The sequence below is a fragment of the Microcaecilia unicolor genome, chromosome 3, assembly GCF_901765095.1.
Source record: "Microcaecilia unicolor chromosome 3, aMicUni1.1, whole genome shotgun sequence".
NCBI classification, from domain to species: domain Eukaryota; kingdom Metazoa; phylum Chordata; class Amphibia; order Gymnophiona; family Siphonopidae; genus Microcaecilia; species Microcaecilia unicolor.
Genome location: NC_044033.1, coordinates 266,328,676 through 266,343,677, shown reverse-complemented (window position 1 = coordinate 266,343,677; position 15,002 = coordinate 266,328,676). Strand labels below are relative to the sequence as shown.

The following is a 15,002-nucleotide window of genomic DNA, read 5'->3' as shown; positions in this document are numbered from 1 at the left end:
TGATTAGCTTTCGAAGGTTGCCCTTCTTCGTCAGATCGGAATTAAGCAAATGTGCTAGCTGACAGTATATATAAGTGAAGCATCCAAGCCTTTCATTGACAGCCTAACAGGGTGGGTGGGAGGTATGCATGGGGACATCAAAGCATTCAATTGATAGTCTAACAGGATGGGTGTGGGTAGTTGAGGGGAGGGTGATAAACAGAGAAATACAACTTTATGGTTTATAATGGGCTAGAAAACCCAGATCCTTGTTAAGTCCTGTCTGTTGGGTGTCAAAATAGTCAATCATTCTGACTTCAAAGGTCTTACGTTCCTGTATTGTTTTAAAGTTACCTTTCAGGATTCTCACTGTGAAAGCACTGGTACAGTGTCCTGGTCCTGTAAGGATGCTATATTGGAGAAACAGGCCAGATGCTTAAGACAAGATTCAATTTACATAGACATCACATGAACAATACTGGTGCCAGTAGGGCTCCCACCCCTGTTGGTCAGCACTTTACAGGACCAGGACACTGTACCAGTGATTTCACAGTGAGAATCCTGAAAGGTAACTTTAAAACAATACAGGAACGTAAGACCTTTGAAGTCAGAATGATTGACTATTTTGACACCCACAGACAGGACTTAACAAGGATCTGGGTTTTCTAGCTAATTATAAACCATAAAGTTGTATTTATCTGTTTATCACCCTCCCCTCAACTACCCACACCCATCCTGTTAGACTATCAATTGAATGCTTTGACGTCCCCATGCATACCTCCCACCCACCCTGTTAGACTGTCAATAAAAGGCTTGGATGCTTCACTTATATATACTGTCAGCTAGCACATTTGCTTATTTCCGATCTGAGGAAGAAGGGCAACCTTCGAAAGCTAATCAAGAAATGTATTAAGTTATGTCCAATAAAAAAGGTATCATCTTGTTTTATTTTCCATGTTTTATTTTGTTTGATTTCTATTGATATGACATCTAAATCTGACTTTGCACATTTTTCAAAATATCCACAATGCTAGTGGTGAATAAAGCCATTTTCGAAACAGCAAAATGTCTTATCTTTCTTTTTTGAAAATGGCTACTTGGTAGATGTTTTTGTGCACTGCATTTATCTTTTTGGTCCATTTTTGGACCCCCCCCCCCCCAAAAAAAAAAAAAACAAAAAACCCAACAACATCCAAGTAAGCAATTGGGATGTAGGAGAAGCCAGCATTTTTAGTAGTCTGGCCACAAAGACATCCCAGCAGAGCAGAGGGGTAGCCTAGGGGGCACTGCAGTAGACTTCACCTAAAAGCTCTCAGGTACACATCTCACCGTTGCTCCCTTATATTGTAGAGTGAGCCCTCCAAAACCTACCAAAACCCCACTAACCCCAACTGTACACCACTGCAATACCCTTTGCCTGCAAGTGTCACCTATATGTGGGTACAGTGGGTTTTTGGTGAGTTTTGGAGGGCTCAGTGTACCGACCACTAGGCTACTCCGGAGACCTGTTTGCTGCTCTAATAGGACTGGCCATAACATCTGAAGCTGTCATACAGGCTGGTATGTACTGTTTCTTTCAAATCTTTGGAGGTGGGAGGAGGGGTCACTGACCACTGGGGGAATAAGGAGGGCATTCCTTTATTCCTTCAGTGGTCATCTGGTCATTTAATTTAGGGCACTTTTTTGTGACTTAATCGTTATTAAAACAGGTCTAGCTCAGAACATCTCAGTTTTAGTCCTAGATATTTCTGTTTTGTTCCATTATGGCAGAAAAAACATCCAAGTCTTAGGAACGCCCTAATCCTGCCCCTAACAGGCCCTCTTGTGATATGGACGCACTGCAGACAAACTGCACAGATAAACGTCTGGAAAACAGGTTTGAAAATAGTGATCTGAATGTTTTGGCAAGCAAAACATCCAAATGCTGCTTTATGCCATTTTTTAAACGTTCTTCTCTTTTGAAAATGAGCCCCATAGAGGGGCATTTTCGAAAGAAACGTCCAAGTTGGGATTTGGACGTCTTTGTAAAACGTCCAAATCCAGGGGCAGGGAAAACAGTATTTTGAAAAAAAGATGGACGTCCATCTTTCGTTTCGAAAATACCAAGGACGTCCTTGGATTTGGACGTCCTTAGAGATAGACGTCTTTGATTTTCGGCGATTTTCGAAACCAAACACGCCCATGTAAAAAATGTCCAAATGCAAGCCATTTTGATGTGGGAGGAGCCAGAAATTGTAGTTCACTGGTCCCCCTGACATGCCAGGACACCAACTGGGCACCTTAGGGGGCACTGCAGTGACTTCATAAATTGCTCCCAGGTACATAGCTCCCTGAGCCCCCCAACCCCACTACCCCCAATTGTACAGCACTACCAAAGCCCTTACGGGTGAAGGGGGGCACCTAGATATAGGTACAGTGGGTTTGTGGTGAGTTTTGGAGGGCTCGCTGTTTCCTCCACAAATGTAACAGGTAGGGGGGGTATGGGCCTGGGTCTGCCTGTCTGAAGTGCACTGCACCCACTAGAACTACTCCAGGGACCTGCATACTGCTGTGATGGACCTGAGTATGACATCTGAGGCTGGCATAGAGGCTGCCACAAACTATTTTTAAAGATGTTTTTTGAGGGTGGGAGGGGGTTAGTGGCCACTGGGGGAGTAACGGGAGGTCATCCCCAATTCCCTCCGGTGGTCATCTGGTCATTTGCCTTATTCGTAAAAAAAAAAACACGTCCGTGTGAAAACATCCAAGTTTTACTTTAGGACGTCCCTGCTTTTTTAGATTATGGCTCAAAGACACTCAAGTCCCGCCTTCACCACACCTCTGGCACGCCCCCTTGAAATTTGGATGTCCTTGCGATGGACTGCAGTTGGAGACGTCCGAAATCGGGTTTTGATTATACCGATTTGGACGTCTCTGGGAGATGGATGTCCATGTTTTGATTTATGTCAAAAGATGGACGTCCATCTCTTTCGAAACTGAGCCTGATAGTCACCTACGTGTCTTGATAAAATAGTAGCACAATCCTGCAAAAATTGTGGGTAAAAAGAATGGATAGTGCTGGCATGGTGACTGCATTATCTAAACACATTGCTGAAGTGTTAGAAAGAAAATTAGCTTTTTTTTCGTATGACACAAAGAGTAGACACAAAGCCAATAGAGTGGATACCCCAGAGGGAGTAGAAACCATGTAAAGAGATTTCTAAAAACTAGAAGAATGGTCAAAGGTCTGGCAATTAAAATTTAATCTGAAGATCCAACATAGCAGCACAAAGACTGCAGTACTGTTGATACCAACACTGTAACCTAAAGAGGCAAACACAGCCAAGCACTTAAAAAAGTGGAGAAAGAAAGCCTCCATAACACCACTTAGCCAGCCTGAAACAACAAACTATAAGGCATGGACCCGGTACACCATCATGTGGCTCAAAAAAAACTCCACTCTTTTTCTTTTTTTAAGTGCTTTGCTATGTTTCCATGTTTAGGTTACAACGTTGGTATCAACATTATTGCAGTCGTTGTGCTACTATGTTGGATCTTCATCCTTCTTGATCTAACTGCTGCTTTTGACACTGTTGATCACAGCCTACTTCTTGATACCCTGTCTTCATTTGGATTCCAGCTAGGATCCCACTACCCAAGTACTATCTTCTTTAAATCCTAACAGTCAACTGAGCAAATAGTGTGTATTGAAACGGAGGAAAAGCCTCAACAGACTCCTACTTTCTGGCTATACAGCTCTTTTAGTGGAGACCAGACTGCAGAGAAAATCGCCCATTGAGAATTGTCATTACCACGGACCCTGAAGCAGATCGGGAGAGAAGTACCAAAACCTTGGCCAATGTCGGCCATGGGAAGGAGACTCTGCGATGGCAGTTTGAAGACGGTTCAAACACAGAGATAAGTGTTGATTACTTAAGATGTTTTTTGGATTAAAGAATTGATAAGAACGGAGGTTTTTGTGCCTATGATGACAGTGAGAACTCCTTTAACTAAAAGAGCTGTATAGCCAGAAAGTAGGAGTCTGTTGAGGCTTTTCCTCTGTTTCAATACACACTATTTGCTCAGTTGACTGTTAGGATTTAAAGAAGATAGTACTTACAAATATATTAAACAGAATCAGCCCCAGTACTGACCCTATGCATCTTCTTTTCCATTTAACACCACCTTCTGTCACCTGTTGGTCAACCAGTTTTCAATCCAGTTCACTACTTTGGGTCCTAAGGTCAGCCCTCTCAGCTTATTCAAGATTGTTCTGTGAAGAACTGTATCAAAGGCTTTGCTGAAATCCAAGTATCCATTTCTTTGGTTACACAGTCAAAGAAATCAATCAGATTTTTTTGGCAGGATTTTTCTTTGGTAAACCCATGTTGCCTTGGATCATGCAAACTCTCTTTTCCTTCAGCAGCGACTCCATTATTTTTCCCACCACCGACGTGAGGCTTACCAGCCTGTAGTTTCCCACTTCTTCCCTATCCCCACTTTTGTGAAGAGGAACCACATCAGCTTGTCTCAAATCCCATAGAACCTCTCTGTCTCTACAGATCTATTAAACAAATCCTTAAGAAATCCCGGAAGGATTTCTTTGAGCTCCCTCAGTATCTTGTGATATAGCCTATCTAGCCCCATAGCTTTGTCCACTCTCAGATTTTCAAGTTGTTTAGAAATGTTTTGTGCTGTGAACAGTACAATATCCATTCCATTCCCAGATATACCCTCGGCAGCAGACTGCAGTCCTCCAGGATTTTCTTCCATGAAAACTGAAGAAAAGTATTTGTTTAGCACAGTGGTTCCCAAACCTGGTCCTGGATGCACCCCAGCCAGTCAGGATTTCAGGATATGCACAATGAATATTCATGAGATAGATCTGCATGAAGTGGATGCAGTGCATGCAAATATCTCTCATGAATATTCATTGTTGGTATCCTGAAAACCTGACTGGCTGGGGTGCCTCCAGGACAAGGTTTGTTTTAGCACATTCATTTTATCCTCATCACTCTCTACATAGCTGTTCTCAGCATCTTTCAATCTTACAAGTCCATTCCTAGCTTTTCTCCTTTCCCCAAAATATCTGAAAAAGGTTGTCACCTCTTTTTACATCTTTAGCCATTTTTTCTTCCACCTATGCTTTCGCTAGCTGCACTTCCCTCTTCGGTTCTTTGAGTTTAATCTGGTAATTATTTTCGTGATCCTCTTGATCTGTTCTTCAGTATTTCTTGAACGCAGCCACTTTTGTCCTTATTTTTTCAGCCACTTGATTGAAGAACCATATAGGCTTCCTGTTTTGCTCGTTTTTGAATACTTTCCCTGTCTAAAGATCTGTTGCCATATTTATAACAGCTTTCAGCTTGGACCGCTGCCCTTCCACTTCTATGCCTACTCATGACATCTTTTCACTTATTCTAACCCCTTATGTTTCTTAGATAATTGTAATTGTATTTTGTGTTTAGGCCTTAAAATAGAGGGAAAATAAGGCCTAAACACAAAATACAATTACAATTATCTAAGAAACATAAGGGGTTAGAATAAGTGAAAAGATGTCATGAGTAGGCATAGAAGTGGAAGGGCAGCGGTCCAAGCTGAAAGCTGTTATAAATATGGCAACAGATCTATTTTAACTATGGTTGCACGTTCATTAAGCAGGATTAAAAAAACTTAATCACAGTTAATGATTAACTGTCCTCCCACTCTCCCTTTTCCTCTCCTTCTGGACCGCCAGCAACTCTCCTCTCCCCTCCTGGTTCACCTTGTTGTTATTTGAAGTAAATCTTCGCCCTGCAGCGTATTGAAATGATGCCTCAGCCTGCAATGGGCCTTTCCTTCTGACCCATCCTGCCCCCTTCTGATGGAAACTTTTTTCAGAAAGGGACACCAGATCAGAAGGAAAGGCCCAGGCAGCATTTCAATACACAGCCGCTGCAGGGCAAAGACTTACTGCAAATAAGGTAAACCGGGAGGAGAGAGCTGCTGGCAGTCCAAGAATTGAGAGAGAACGAAGGTGGCAGAAGGGAAATGAAGGAGAACGCAGGAGGAGAGTCACCGTGGGGCACAAGTGAGAGAGAGACAGACACAGTCACCATGGGGCACATGATAGAGAGAGAAAGGGTGAAGGCACAGGGGGGCACATGGGAGCGAGAGAGAAAATGAGTGACAGCATGGGGAGCACATGAGAGAATGATGAAGGCATGGGGGGGGGGCACATGAGAGCGAGAGACAGAATGGGTGACAGGACGAGGGAGGAACATGAGAGTGCGAGAGAGAATGGGTGACGGCGCAGCGGGGGGGGGGGGGAACATAACAGCGCAAGAGAGAATGGGCGATGGTGCAGGGGGGCACATAGAGAGAACGGGCGAAGGTGCAGGGGGTACATGAGAGACAGAGAAAATGGGTGACGGTGCAGCAGGGAAGGCAACATGAGAGACAGAACGGGTGAAGGTACGGGGGGGGCACACGAGAGAGAGAGAGAACGGGTGAAGGCACGGGGGGGCAAATGAGAGAGAGAGAATGGGTGAAGGCACAGGGAAGCACATGAGAGAGAGAGAGAACGGGTGAAGGCACAGGGGGGCACATGAGAGAAAGAGAGAACGGGTGAAGGCACAGGGGGGTGCACATGAGAGAGAGAGAGAGAATGGGTGAAGGCATGGGGGAACATGAGAGAGAGAGAGAATGGGTGAAAGCATGGGGGAACATGGGGTCTCTTTGCCACCCTTAACTCCCTCCTCAAAGTGCCCTCCGCTCCCACCCCCCACCCTCTCATTCTCTCCTCAATCACTGGCTGACTACTTCCGCGACAAGGTGCAAAAGATCAACCTTGAGTTCACTACCAAGCCACCTCCTCCTCTTCACCCTTCAACCTTCTCCCTCAACCAACCAACCCAGACCTCCTTCTCCTCCTTTCCTGATATCTCCGAGGAGGAAACCGCCCGCCTTCTTTCCTCCTCAAAATGCACCACTTGTTCCTCTGATCCCATCCCCACCAACTTACTTAACACCATCTCTCCTACTATCACCCCCTCCATCTGTCATATCCTCAACCTCGCTCTCTCCACTGCAACTGTCCCCGACACCTTCAAGCATGCTGTAGTCACGCCACTCCTCAAAAAACCATCACTAGACCCTACCTGTCCCTCCAACTACCGCCCCATCTCCCTCCTACCCTTCCTCTCCAAGACACTTGAGCGCGCAGTCCACAGCCGCTGCCTTGATTTTCTCTCCTCTCATGCCATCCTCGATCCGCTTCAATCCGGTTTTCGCCCTCTTCACTCGACAGAAACAGCACTCTCTAAAGTCTGTAATGACCTGTTCCTTGCCAAATCCAGAGGCCACTACTCCATCCTCATCCTCCTGGATCTATCCGCCGCTTTTGACACTGTCAATCATGACTTACTTCTTGCCACACTGTCCTCATTTGGGTTCCAGGGCTCTGTCCTCTCCTGGTTCTCCTCCTATCTCTCCCACCGCACCTTCAAAGTTCACTCTCATGGATCTTCCTCCACCCCCATCCCCTTATCTGTTGGTGTTCCCCAGGGATCGGTCCTTGGACCCCTTCTCTTCTCAATCTACACCTCTTCCCTGGGCTCCCTGATCTCATCTCATGGTTTCCAGTATCATCTCTATGCTGATGACACCCAACTGTATCTCTCCACACCAGACATCACCGCGGAGACCCAGGCAAAGGTATCGGCCTGCTTATCCGACATTGCTGCCTGGATGTCCAACCGCCACCTGAAACTGAACATGTCCAAGACCGAGCTTATCGTCTTTCCACCAAAACCCACTTCTCCTCTTCCTCCACTTTCTATCTCAGTTGATAACACCCTCATCCTCCCCGTCTCATCTGCCCGCAACTTCGGAGTCATCTTTGACTCCTCTCTCTCCTTCTCTGCGCATATCCAGCAGATAGCCAAGACCTGTCGCTTCTTCCTCTTTAACATCAGCAAAATTCGCCCTTTCCTCTCTGAACACACCACCCGAACTCTCGTCCATGCTCTCATTACCTCTCGCCTGGACTACTGCAACTTACTCCTCACCGGCCTCCCACTTAGCCATCTATCCCCCCCTTCAGTCTGTTCAGAACTCTGCTGCACGTCTCATATTCCGCCAGAACCGATATACTCATATCACCCCTCTCCTCAGGTCACTTCACTGGCTTCCGATCAGATACCGCATTCAATTTAAGCTTCTCCTTCTTACCTACAAATGCACTCAATCTGCTGCCCCTCACTATCTTTCTACCCTCATCTCCCCTTACGTTCCCGCCCGTAACCTCCGTTCACAGGATAAATCCCTCCTCTCAGTACCCTTCTCCACCACCGCCAACTCCAGGCTCCGCTCATTCTGCCTCGCCTCACCCTATGCTTGGAACAACCTTCCTGAACCCTTACGCCAAGCCCCCTCCCTGCCCGTCTTCAAGTCTTTGCTTAAAGCCCACCTCTTCAATGCTGCGTTCGGCACCTAACCCTTACCGTTCAGTGAATCCAGACTGCCCCAATTTGACTGCCCCTATCGGACCGACCGTTCACTTGTCTATTAGATTGTAAGTTCTTTGAGCAGGGACTGTCTCTCTTTGTTAAATTGTACAGCGCTGCGCAACCCTAGCAGCGCTCTAGAAATGTTAAGTAGTAGTAGTAGTAGAGAGAGAGAGAATGAATATGTGAAGGCAAAAGGGGGCACATGAGAGAGAGAGAATGAATATGTGAAAGCAAGGGGGGCACATGAGAGAGAGAATGAATGTGAAGGCAAGGGGGGCACATGAGAGAGAGAATGAATGTGAAGGCAAGGGGGGGCACATGTACCTTCACCCATTCTCTCTCTCTCTCATATGCTCTCTTGTACCTTCACCCATTCTGTCTCTCTCTCATGTGCCCCCCCTTGCCTTCACATGTTCGTTCTCTCTCTCTCATGAGAGAGAGAGAGAATGGGTGAAGGTACATGAGAGAATGAGTGAAGGCACAGAGGGCACATGAAAGAAAGAATGGTTGAAGCCCTCTCCAAAGGTACAGTACCTGCTCAATTGCTGGTGGGGTAGCTGAAGCCTCGCCAGCTGAAGAAATCCACGGCCTAAGTCATCCCCTTCCTCAGGAGCAAGGAAGGCAGTGGAGTGCCTTCAGCCACCCACACTTGCACTCCCCAAACATACTCAGTTCGTACATGAGCCGAGAATGCTTGGGGAGTGCCAAACAGCAGTAGCTGGAGGCACCCCACTGATTTCTTCACTGCTGAGTAAGCACAAGGAGAACGTTTTGGCAGAGGATTTCTTCAGACCATCCCTATGCCCCCCCAGGAACAGCTGACTATGCCCCAACATCAACCACATGATTAATCATGATTAAAAAATTTAATTGAACCACAGCCCTAATTTTAACATCATTTTTAAAACTGAGCCTCTAAGTCATTCTCCTTTAATATAAATTGCTATAGAAATCTCAACTATTTTTTTGTTGCATTATATCAAATAAATGTGAAATGTGAATTTGCTTGGACACAGTAGTGACATTTGGCAAACTTCTAAATTTAGCAGCCTAGAAAGTGGATGGCAACAAGAGAGCTATAGGGCAGTGAAAAATTATAGGAAGGTAGCACTGATTTTCAGCACTAGGCACCTAAACTAGGCTCATAAATCTAAGCAAATTCCTTCCCATTCTGTTGCTTATATACCATTTAAATCAACCAAGGAATCAAAGCTGTTTACAAAAAGATATTAAATTAATAAAAACATTTTTAATACTTATCAAACAAATAGGGCTTCAAAGCTTTCCTAAACTTTAAATAATTTGGAATTGTGCGAATAAAGACAAGAAAAATATTCCAGATCTAACAAGATTGAAAAGCAAAAGAACTATCATGTATACTTTTATATTGCACATTTTTGATAGATGAAAAACGGTCTTAAAAGAGAAGCAGAAAGAACTGTCAATCTACTAGCAGGGTTAATTATTAAGAGACTATGAAAAAAGTGGATAATTACCTACTGTGAAGATCTTACAAACTAAACAAGCCACTTTAAAATCCACCCAAACTTTCACTGGTAACCAATGAAGTTCTCTAAAAATTGGCTACACATAATTGAATGATTGTCTTGAGATGCATAACTTTTAATCTCCTCAATTATGATGAATTTGGTTCTTATGTTTGACTAAAACTAGTGCAAAAACCTAGGCACCTCAATTTAGAAGATTAGGTTTCTTTTTAAAATCGGTCTCAGGACGCTTAAAAAAAAATTGGAAACTACAAAAGAAACAGGAAAGGGACCAACATCGTGGACCAGAAAGATGATAACACAAATTCACTAATAATAACATCGCTCAGAGAAATACAAATAGACAAAAGTGAAGTCTTTCAATGATCAACACTTTGAGGCGACAATGAGGCATATTTTCAAAGCACTTAGCCTTCCAAAGTTCCATAGTGGAATAGATTCAGCCTATGGACCACAGGTGGTGATGGTGAGACTGTGGTTCAGGGCACCGGCACTTACAAAGTCAACTAACGCCCCACCCCTTAACGTCACCCTTGCCCGGCCCATAATTTGCATTTCTGCCTGGTCTGCCTACTTTCCCGCACCGCACGTACTGGTCCGGCATTGCTAAGGTTAGATTTGGGTATTTCTGTCCCCAACCGCCCACCTGCACGCACAGTTGTCCAGTATCACTCTCCCTCCCACCCCCATCGGCTCGCTCTTCCCACCCGGTTTTACCTTTTTCTTACACTTTCAGTAAAATCTTTGGAAGTTTGACTCTGCAGCCCCGGCTGCAAGCTACCTTCGCTTGCACTGGGCCTTTCTTCTGATTTCGTCATCATCACCCGTCCCAAACAGGAAGCGTCAGAAGGGGGCGGGACCGGCAGAGCAGAGCCTCTGAGAAGGCCCGGTGTAGGGTTGGTACAAGCGCCGGCAGTGTTTTACTATCATTGCCGCGGCTGCAGGGCCGAACTTCGAAGATTTTACTGCAAATGGAAGAAAAAGGTAAAACCAAGGAGGAAAAGATTATTAGAAATAACGGACTTCATATGCGTAGTCTATCTGTAAAAAGTCAAAAGTTGGATTGGCAGTGCCTTAAAAGGTGGGGAACAAAAGATTTTTTTTTTGTTATTTGACAGCTTTTTAAATTTATTTGAAAGCTTCCCATATGTAGATATACATATCAGGAAATAAAAACTGAATATCACTAAAGCAGCTTAAAAATTATTGTAGCTGGTAGAAACAGTAGTGTTAAACTCTGCATTTATGCTCATGTTTCTACATTGTTCTATACAATACAGATAGCCAAATTTCAGTGTGGATAGCCTGTTTCCTGATGGGTTTATCTTAACTGTTATTGTAATCTGCCCTGGGCAGCTGGTTGTTATTAAGATGAAATATATTGAAATTAAATGGAAATAAAATTAAACTCTCCTTCTATTGGGGCGCATGGAATCACATCTTCACTTCATCTGTTTTGTAGATGTTTGTTTACATTTTAGATACACAAATGGATTATTCTGTTTAGAGGCATTTTCAGGGACAAGTGGTTTTATATGTCTTTTTTTTTTTTTTAAACACAACTAACGAACTATAAATCAATTGGTTTTCTTATATTTCTTGTGATGACTTATACCGTGCCAAAACTGAAAACTCTTTCTAGTATTTGGTCAATAATAAAAGTAGCTCATTGTGAACACTATTCACCCTATATTGTTGTTTTGTGGCTGTACATGAGGAATTCTGATAGTGAATGGTGACATGATACAGACATTTAAATATTTGAAAGGTATTAATCCGCAAATGAACCTTTTCCGGAGATGGGAAGGTGGTAGAACTAGAGGACATGAATTGAGGTTGAATGGGGGGCAGACTCAGGACTAATGTCGGGAAGTATTTTTTCACAGAGAGGGTGGTTGATATGTGGAATGCCCTCCCACGGGATGTGGTGGAGATGAAAACGGTAATGGAATTCAAACGTGTGGGATAAACACAAAGGAATCCTGTTTAGAAGGAATGGTTCCATGGAATCTTAGTGGAGATTGGGTGGCAACACCGGTAATTGGGAAACAGAATGGGAGATGGGCAGACTTCTATGGTCTACGCCCTGATCGTGACTGCATAGCTAGGGGTGGGCTGGAGTGTAAATTTTAAGGGGCTTCTTACAAGAACAGTGCTGGGCAGACTTCTATGGTCTGTGCCCTGAGAAAGGCAAAGACAAATCAAACTCGGGTATACATATAAAGTATCACATGCCATGTAAAATGAGTTTATCTTGTTGGGCAGGCTGGAAGGACCATACAGGGCTTTGTCTGCTGTCATTTACTATGCTGCTGTCATTTACTATGAATAAATAAATATTTGTCTTGGTTGCTAGTCATGCATCCAAAGGTTATATAATCCTTTCAAGAAAGCCATCTTAATCATTTAACTTTAGATTGGGTTCTGCCACCCAATCTAGGAGCTTAGCCGAGATTGAGTAGGAGGCGGGGATAGTGCTGGGTCTGTGCCTGAGCCGGTGGTGGGAGGCGGGACTGGTGGTTGGGAGCCAGGGATAGTGCTGGGCAGACTTATACGGTCTGTGCCAGAGCCAGTGGTGGGAGGCGGGGATAGTGCTGGGCAGATTTATACGGTCTGTGCCCTGAAGAGGACAGGTACAAATCAAGGTAGGGTATACACAAAAGTAGCACATATGAGTTTACCTTGTTGGGCAGACTGGATGGACCGTGCAGGTCTTTTTCTGCCGTCATCTACTATGTTACTATCTGGCTCATTTTCAAAGCCCTTAGCCTTCCAAAGTTCCATAGGTTTCTATGGAACTTTGGAAGGCTACGTGCTTTGAAAATATGCCTCTATGTAACATAACCACAGGGGCATGGTATGGTCATATTTTCAATATGGTGATACTAGAGCCGAGGTATGCAACAGGTTATTTTGAGTTAGTCTTCAGTGGACCATACTTGCGCCAAATGTGCATTTAAAAGTCTGTTCTTTAATGATGCCGCATGTTCGGAAATCATAGCCATAAGTACAGGGCTTTTTTTGAGGGGGTACTGAGTACTGGCACCTTTTCTATTGTCTGCTAAAATTGACCCATGGACCCCAAGTTTTAATGAAAGAGCTCAGGCTCTATACACCAATTCTGCCTTGTCATAGATTCTGTGACTGGTTGCAGGGGGCCTGGCCATTGTGGGGTGGATCCCTCAGTGTTCATCTCACTCCTGAAGGGTGGCCTAGCATTTGAGTACCGACACCTTTTTTGCTAGTAAAAACGTACTGCATAAGTACAGACGGTTATTCAAACATTATCACATGCACACAGAACAGGCATCCATACACACATTGTAAAAGTAAACAACAGCTTCTACAGAGTACATCCAAAATGCTTGCAGTCCAAAACAAGCAAAGTTAGAAACAACACAGTTTATACCTAATTGTACAACCACCCTTAGGATTCACCTTTGGGTTTAAAAAGCTAAACCATGTGCATGTAAGGACTGGATAAATGAATTAAAATAAATGAAGCCAACTAATCTCCCTTTCCCTCTCCTCTCCGCAGCCATCATCTCTGTTCACCCAAAACAAAGCAAGCAAACCAATGAGCTGCTGTATCTACACTGTCGTTCTTTACTGTTGTAACATTTTATTTGATACCGCTTATATTTTCAAACATTCCAGCTTCTGCAGCATACATACACAGTATTGGTTTTATCAGTAAGAGTAGTAATTAATAGCTTTTTAAAATAAAGTCCAAACTTCTCAACTTTCAGGCTAGAGGTGAGATACCTGATTCTTCTCTTAAATTTAATGCTTATTGCTTAATTAATTAATTAATTAGCCCTGTGAAACCTTTTCTTTCTTTCTATCTTGTCCTGCCAAGCTCTGATTGATAGGAAGAGAGAGGAGAGGCTGTTAAAACAGCATTGAATTCATTTGAGACTCAAAAGTAACATTTTACACAGCTGTAATTATTGGGAATATTTAGATTAAAAAGTTATAATTCTTAGACAATTTGAAAGGTTAATTCAATTGGAAATTCTTTGGTCCTGGTCCCACCCAGCTAGAGAATTCCCTTGATAAAACAGCAGTTAGCTGACACTTGGGGACTTATGATCCCACCCACCCCAGGGTTTTCCACTCATTTATAGCCAAACCAAACCTCATTAACTTTACTCCTCAATCATACACAGGCAGTCTTGCAGCCTGTTAACTCCAACATAGTACACCTGTTCATACCCATTTCAACCAATCAGGATGACTTTTATTCTCTGCAATAATTGTGGTGCTTTAGTTTCAAGGCAAATCATCTGGAGACTGAAAGCTTGTCCTATCTGTCTTCAGCTATCTACTTTAAAACAAGAGCTCTGTAAAGTAATGCAGGAATTAGATGCAATTAAAGCAACTTATAGGACTGTGCCGGATCATAACTTCTCACCACTGCCTCAAAGAATAAAACCACATAAGAACAGATGGTTCACAGTAGGCTCAGGCAGACTTCGTCATGTGACACAAAAGCATCCACCAGCACAAGTGTTGCCACTACAAAATTCTTTTGCTCCACTACAGCATTGCGATGTTCCTGAAAATAAAACTGAGGCAGAACAAAAACCAAGGAAGGTGGAACAAAAAGATAAGAAGGTACCCAAAGAGAAAAGACACCCCCAAATAACTAAAACCAAAACACATACTAGGAAATGTAGATGGAAAGCGATGACCACAAATGCTCATAGTCTAAGCAATAAAATTCATGACCTTCAAGCCCTGATGTTGGAGGCAGACTTGGACATAGTTGCAGTCACAGAGACATGGCTCAATGGTTTCCATGAATGGGATGTAAACATACCAGGCTATAATCTTTTTAGGAAGGACAGAGAGGGGCGTAAAGGTGGAGGAGTAGCTCTGTATGTGAGAAATGATATCGCAGCGACTGAAATGACAGGAAACTGGGGAAAGGAAGAAGCGATATGGATCACCTTAAAAAGAGAGGATGGAACCTCTTTCCACGTGGGCGTTGTCTACAGACCCCCAACACAATTGGAGGAACTAGATAAAGATCTGATCGCTGATA

The 15,002-nt window shown here is 43.8% G+C and overlaps 1 protein-coding gene across 3 annotated transcripts in view; it reads right to left on the bottom strand.

The window, feature by feature from the left end:
- Positions 1-10,756, bottom strand: part of MOCS3 (molybdenum cofactor synthesis 3) — a 158,116-nt gene extending 147,360 nt beyond the window's left edge. For all 3 annotated transcript variants that reach the window (XM_030198069.1, XM_030198070.1, XM_030198071.1), the window contains exon 1: positions 10,673-10,756. The gene's annotated coding sequence lies outside the window, so the exon portion shown is untranslated. The remainder of the gene's footprint in view (positions 1-10,672) is intronic.
- Between the last annotated feature and the right edge of the window lie 4,246 nt (positions 10,757-15,002).